Raw genomic sequence first — 7,252 nt, 5'->3', positions numbered from 1 at the left:
CTCCCTGCTGGGCAGGAAGCCTGCTTCTCCCTCTCCCACTCCCCCTGCTTGTGTTCCCTCTCTCGCTGTGTCTCTCTCTGTCAAATAAATAAAATCTTTAAAAAAACAAAATAATAAGCCAATGACGCCACTCATGGAATCTTGACTCTGCATCGAGTATTGTGCTAGACGTGATGCACACGATATCTAATTTAATCCTCTCAGCAACTTTGTCGTTAGCTGCATTTTGCAGACAGGAAAATCAAAGCTCGGAGAGGTCCAATGATTTGCCGTGAGTCTCGCTATCAGCAAGGGGCTGAGGCAAAGTGAGCACAGATGTCTGCCTATGAAGCTTGAGATTCTTTTTCTTTTTGCTCCATCCGCCCTCTGTCCTCACACCCACCTACATTTGACCCTCAGACCAGACACATTCCCACTGGATGACTCATCAGAGGGTCAGGATCAAAGATCAATCTCTTCTAAAAACCTCCTACCACTCAAGTCTTTTTAAGACCAGCCCCTATTCCTAAAAGGTCTTTGGGAGCTTCTAGGGAATCTAGGGACTCCGGCTAACCCATGGGGCCCTGTAAACGTGCCAAGGAAACTTGAGGTTAGAATTTCTTTGGCCTTGGGGCGCCTGGGTGGCTCGGATGGTTGAGCGTCTGCCTTCGGCTCAGGTCATGATCCCAGGGTCCTGGGATCGAGCCCCGCATCGAGCTCCCTGCTTGGCGGGGAGCCTGCTTCTCTCTCTCCCTCTACTGTTCCCCCTGCTTGTGCTCTCTCACTCTCTCTATCAAATAAATAGATAAAATCTTAAAAAAAAAAGAATTTCTTTGGCCTTGAATCCAAAGGATTTGGGTGAAACTCAGCTGTGCTTAAGAACTCCATAACAGAAACTTGCCTGGATCATTTTATTTGGCTCCCTGCAAAGATGTGAAGTAGAGGTATGGGACCAGGCCATCTTATCTCACCTCCCCAGAACCCAGGGCCACACTGATGGTAGAACAGGAGAGACTCCTAGAGATGATCTAGTTGAAGGGCCTTGTTTTATGCATGAGAGGCTCAGAGAAGTTTAGGTCACAAGCCTAGCAAACAGCACCATGGGACTGGAGCTCCCATGTCTCCCACCAAGGCTAATGGTTACTGGATGGCCACTCCACCCACCTCCCCCAAAGCCTATCCTCTCCACCCACCCAATGCTCCTATTCAATACCAAGTTCAGCAGAGACCAGGGGCAGGGTGAATTTCCCTGAGCTAAAGAATGACAGATACCTACATAAGAAAGCAAGCCAACACAGCTTCTGATAAACGTGGTCCCCTCTTTCCAACAAGCCAGCATGACAGACAACATACACCTCTCCAAGAATGTCACGGTCACCCCCACATAGCATGTGATAGGGGCCTAGTGCTTCATTCTAGGTTAGGCAGAATTTTCCACAGCGTCAGTCCCCCAAAGAATGATGTCCTCATAGCAAACAGCATTGTGAGGAACATTCACACTAGCAAGACATTTGGTACGTAGCCTTTAGATGGTGCTAATGTTCTACCGTAACACAGCCTACAAGCACTCAAGGCTCAGAAATCAAGGAAGTGGAAGGGAGCTCAAGGGGCTAGCTGTAGTTCAACCGTTCTGTCCTGTGTTGGGCCCTGAAAACACCCCCCCCACACACACACACTTTGGGAGGTATCTTGATACCAAGACATTTCTGGGGCTTTCACTGCCACAGCAAGGTCTTGGCAATGTTGAATGTGCCAGACTATTCTAGGCAGATCTCATGCCATCCAGGGAGCACCATCAGTCAGCACTTTAAATGTGAAGTGTCTTTGTGCATCGACCAGAGCTTGTGGTGATCTCGGTTCCTAAGGTCCGATTGTGTCCCTAGATTGGGTGATGGAGCCATTCATTTCATGTGACAGTTTTCTTCAGGAAACTCTCTTTCATTCACTTAAGAAAGGGCTGGTGAAACCTACCATCATTCTTTTTTTTTTTTCTGGCTCTGAAAAGAGGAGTGGGGAAAAACACATCACCCCGGAGCAACCTTTCTAAAGCAGGCTTTTATGTCTTAGTTCTTCTCTTTTCCACATGATGTGAGTTCCGAAGGCTCTATTTGTCCCATAGTGCCACCACAAGGGACAATGTTTTGCTATGCAGTTTTTCTCTGCCAGTGGAGTGGATGACAGGCTGTGTCACGGTCGCCCTGAGAAGCCCTAGACATGGTTGAAGTTTTCTATGTAGAGAAGAAAATAACTCCTTGCCCATTCACATGGATGGTTCCACACCCATGGGAGCTGATAGGGGTTTCCAAAATAAGACATCACACTTAGTATTTATACACGTGGTGCTGATGGGTGTGTGTGTGTGTGTGTGTGTGTGCGCCCACCTTGAGTACAGGAAGACTGAGGATCAGGGAGCCGTGAAAGTCAGGAGGGAGCTAAAGTTCCCATCCAGATCATCAGGTGAAAACAAATTTGGGAGAGTCACGATACCATTATTCTAATACACCGAAATCCTATTACAGTGGGAAAAAAAATCAATTTATCCAGAAAGATCATGTAAGGAGCAAAATTAGAACCAAAGGGATGGAAATTGTTGGAAGATAGATTTCAATTAGACTGCAGCAAGAGATTTTTTTAGTTTTTAAAATTAAAATAAAAGATTCTAACTTACAGAAGCATTGCAAGAAAAGTACATTGTTCAGACGCTGTTTACCTAGATTCTTCAGTTGTTAATATTTTGCCACATTTCATTTATTTCTCTTTCACTCATATATGTGTTGATATTTTCCTGAACTTTCTGAGAGTAAATGGCATTATAATATCCATATATTCCTAAATATTTCATCATGGGGTTCCAAAGAATAAGGACACTGTCTTGCATAACCAGAGTAAAATTATATACTCCATATTCAAATTTCAGCAAGTGTCCCAATGATGTCCTTTGTAACAATATTTTTTCCTCTGATTCAGGATCCATTAAGATACATTACTAGTGATGTTAATAAGGATGAACTTTTTAAGATTTAGGATTTTCAAAGAAAAGCAAAGCGGGAGGTATCACAGTTACAAACTTTAAGTTATATTACAAAGCTGTAGTCATCAAAACACTATGGTACTGTCACAGAAATAGACACATAAATCAATAGAACAGAATAGAAAACCCAGAAATGAACCTACAGTTATATGGCCAATTAATCTTCGGCAAAACAGGAAAGAATATCCAGTGGGAAAAAGAATGTCTCTTCAACAAATGGTGTTGGGAAAACTGGACAGCAACATGCAAAAGAATGAAACAGGACCAATTTCTTACACCTTACACAAAAATAAATTCAAAATGGATCAAAGACCTAAATATGAGACCTGAAACCATAAAAATCCTAGAGGAAAACACAGGCGGTAACTTCTTTGACATCAGCTGTAGCAACCTCTTTCTAGATATGTCCTCTAAGGCAAGGGAAATAAAAGCAAAATAAACTATTGGGACTGCAACAAGATAAAAAGCTTTTGCACAATGAAGGAAACAATCAACAAAACTAAAAGGCAACCTACAGAATGGGAGAAGATATTTGCAAAGGACATATCTGATAAAGGGTTAGTATCCAAAATCTATAAAGAACTTATAAAACTCAACACCCAAAAAATGAATAGTCCAGTTAAAAAAGGGGCAGAATACATGAGCAGACATTTTTTCCAAAGAAGATATCCAGACGGCCAACAGATAGATACATGAGAAGATGCTCAACATCACTCCTCATCAGGGAAATGCAAATCAAAACCACAATGAGATATCAGCTCACACGTGTCAGAATGGCTAAAATCAACAGCACAAAAAAACCACAGGTGTTGGTGAGGATGTGGAGAAAGGGGAGCCCTCTTGCACTGTTGGTGGGAATGCAAACTGGTGCAACCACTCTGGAAAACAGGGAGGTTCCTCAAGAAGTTTATAGAACAACCCTATGACCCAGCAACTGCACTACTAGGTATTTACCCAAAGGATACAAAAACACTAATTCAAAGGGATACATGCACCCCAGTGTTTACTGCAGCATTGTTTATAGTCACCAAATTATGCAAGGGGCTCAAGTGACCAGGGATTGGTGAATGAATAAAGAAGATGTGGTGTGTAAATATACAATGGAATATCACTCGGCCATAAAAAAGAATGAAATCTTGCCATTTACAACGACATGGATGGAGCTAAAGGGTATTATGCCAAGAGAAATAAGTCAGTCAGAGAAAGATAGATACCATATGATTTCACTCATATGTGGAATTTAAGAAACAAAATAAATGAGCAAAGGGGAAAAAAAGAGAGAGAGACAAGCCAAGAAATGGACTCTTAACTATAAAGAACAAACTGATGGTTACCACAAGGGAGGTAGTGGAGGGATGGATGAAAGAGATGATGGGGATTAAGGACGGCACTTGTCGTGATGAGCACTGGATGATGTATGGAAGTGTTGAATCACTCTATTGTACACCTGAAACTAATATTACACTGTATGTTAACTGGAATTTAAATAAAAACTTACAAAAGATTTAGGAGTTTCAAAAATGAGAGGGGCTGTATCAAATAGCAAATTCTAAATATCAGCTTGGCAAGTGTATCATATACACTTTACCAACTCAGGGCATATGACAGAATAAATAACCTATTTAAATAAATAACCTAAATCATCAAAAACTTGTTCAGGCTTTTTGTGTCCTGTGTGTGAAATTTGCCTGCCCCGAAGTCATGAAAATCTCCTCTTATGTCTTCTGGAAGCCTTACAATTCTACGTTTTGCATTGAGGTTTATAATACACCCCAAATAGGGGCGCCTCACTGGCTCAGTCGGTAGAGTGTGTGACTCTTGATCTCAGGGTTCTGAGTTCAAGCCCTGTGTTGGTAGAGAGATTACTTAAAAATAAAACCTTTTAAAAAATACATCCCAGGGGATGAGCCACCCTGGTGGCTCAGTCGGTTAAGCATCTGCCTTCAGCTCAGGTCATGATCCCAGGGTCCTGGGATCGAGCCCCACATTGGGCTCCCTGCTCAGTGGGGAGTTTGCTTCTCCCTTGCCATCTGCCCTTCCCTTACCTACTTACCTTCTTACCTACAGATCTCTAGAATCAAGAGGAACTCCAAGCCACGCAAGGCCACATGCAGAATTACCAGGGTCAGTCAAGAGGCAGAAGTGAGGCGGAGACGTGGGCCAGAGCTTTTATTGTGGTTTTCACAGGAAGGAACGGGGGGGGGGGCAGGGTAGGCAAACAGAGGGGACTTAGGATTGAATAGTTTGAATAGTTTGGGCAGGCTCTGGGCTATAACGGTGATCCCTAGTTGTCTGATACCTGACTCTGGGGTGATTTAGGGTAATTTAGGGCAGAGGTATAGTGTCCTGGACGGCAAGGAGCCTGTTAAAAGGAAGGGGATGGTGGGTACAGACTCAGGATTGGTTGGTTTGCAGCAAGTTGTTTGCTCTCTCTAGGAATTAGCTAACTCTAGGAAAGGCAGTCCCTCCCCAAAGACTCAATGCCCCAAGATGTCAAAGCATCAGAAAATAGAGAAAATAAAAAACACAGTGTTTAGGCAGCACGTGTACTAAAATTGGAACGATCCAGAGAAGATCAGTATGGTCCCCGCACAAGGACGACACACAAATTCGCTAAGCGTTCCATATTTTTAGATGAAGCTTTTCTTCACCAAAAAAAAAAAAAAAAAGAAAGAAAGAAAGAAAAGAGAACGCATTGATTAATAAACTCTGAAACTCTCACCCAAGATGAAGTGAGCAGTTGTTGGGAAGTCCTCCATTTTGTGGTCAGCAGTCATCTGAGACTTAACCAAGCACACCGATTTCAGGTCCTAATATAATATTGCATAGGATTTCTGATCTGAAATTATTCATCTATCATATTGGGTGGGGCCTTGCTTGGGTCTTCTGATCGTAATTCCCTTTTGTATAACCACCAGCAATGCCCTACATTAGAGCCCATTACATCATGCATGGGTAGAATTTTGAACCCTGTGCTCTGGCCTCATTGTGCCGTTCATCTCTTTTCTCTTTCTAAGTCCCATATGCCTTATGAGTTGCTCTTCTGTTCTTACTTTATTGGCTTCTTCATACAACAGCTAATTGTCGAGGGCTCGCTGTGTGCCTGACACCGTTCTAAGTGCTGGGGACACACCAGCCAACAAACCAGACAAAAATTCCTGGCCTTTCGGAGCTTTAATTCAAACAAGAAGACAGACAACAAGCAAGGCGCGGGACAAATGGGTTAATCGGTTAGTGCGTCTGAAGTTGGTAAGTATTATGGAAAAAAGAAAAAGTAGGGCAAGGTCAGGGGCATTGAGAATGCCGGCAGGGGTGTGAGAGAAATTTAAAATAGGGCGGACAGGGGAGCCTCACAGAGAAGGGAGCATTTGAGCAAAGGCTTCACAGTTACTAACGGAGTGAGATGATTGTATCTGAAGATCAAGGCTATGGTTCAGGTTAGATGAAGGCACAGTAGGAAGAAGAGTAGGGAGAGAAGGGACATGTGACCTACAGATGAGGTGAGACGTTTAGTGCTGGGGTGGCCTGTGTGTGAGTTGCCCTGCACATTCTGCAGGGTATGGGGTGCTGGGCCCTTAGAAGTGCTGGACTGGGCTGGGCAAGATGAAGGCCAGACACAGACACGTGTATAGCAGTCTTCGTCCCAGAAAGGATGAGCGGAAGCCACAAGAATGAGCAAACTTAAAAGGAGATCCTGGGAACATCCATATTTAAGGCACAGGTTGGAAAGAGGAAACTGAAGGACACATCTGAGTGGTTTCAGCCTGAGATGCTGGGGCAGGACCAAGGAATAAAGGAACCAAGGAAGCAGAGATTGGAGAGGATCCAGGGGATGGGGAGTGGTGCATCAGCCCCCCCCCCAAGGATTGCATGAGGATCGGGAAGTTTGGTGGTGGTATGGGGGAGTCTTTTTGGTGACCTTTCAATATAGAAGCTTTAGGCAAACTTTTGTGAATCTACAAGGATTCAGGAAATATTATTCCCATGAGCCTTTTCTGAAAAATCTACCAGACAATAAGCTTCAGAAAACCAATTTAAAAAATGATCTAAGACTAAAATTGTGGTAACAAGGGAGAAAGTAGGGGTGCCTGGTTGGCTCAGTTGGTTAACCATCTGACTCTTGATTCCAGCTCAGGTCATGATCTCATGGGTCGTGAGATCGAGCCCTGCATCGGGCTCCACACTTAGTGAGGAGTCTGCTTGAGATTCTCTCTCTCCCTCTCCCTCTGCCCATCCCCCTGC

At 43.7% G+C, this 7,252-nt stretch overlaps 1 non-coding gene across 1 annotated transcript; it reads left to right on the top strand.

Annotated features, from left to right (window-relative positions):
• The first annotated feature begins 5,539 nt into the window (after window positions 1-5,539).
• On the top strand, window positions 5,540-5,642 carry LOC123851438 (U6 spliceosomal RNA). Its single transcript, XR_006792599.1, has one exon. It is a non-coding gene; the product is annotated as a U6 spliceosomal RNA (small nuclear RNA).
• Window positions 5,643-7,252: the final 1,610 nt, after the last annotated feature.

Source organism: Mirounga angustirostris, unplaced genomic scaffold (assembly GCF_029215605.1).
Source record: "Mirounga angustirostris isolate CCGP_5_RB_7025 unplaced genomic scaffold, mMirAng1.0.hap1 SCAF_11, whole genome shotgun sequence".
NCBI classification, from domain to species: domain Eukaryota; kingdom Metazoa; phylum Chordata; class Mammalia; order Carnivora; family Phocidae; genus Mirounga; species Mirounga angustirostris.
This window is presented reverse-complemented; position numbering and strand designations above follow the sequence as displayed.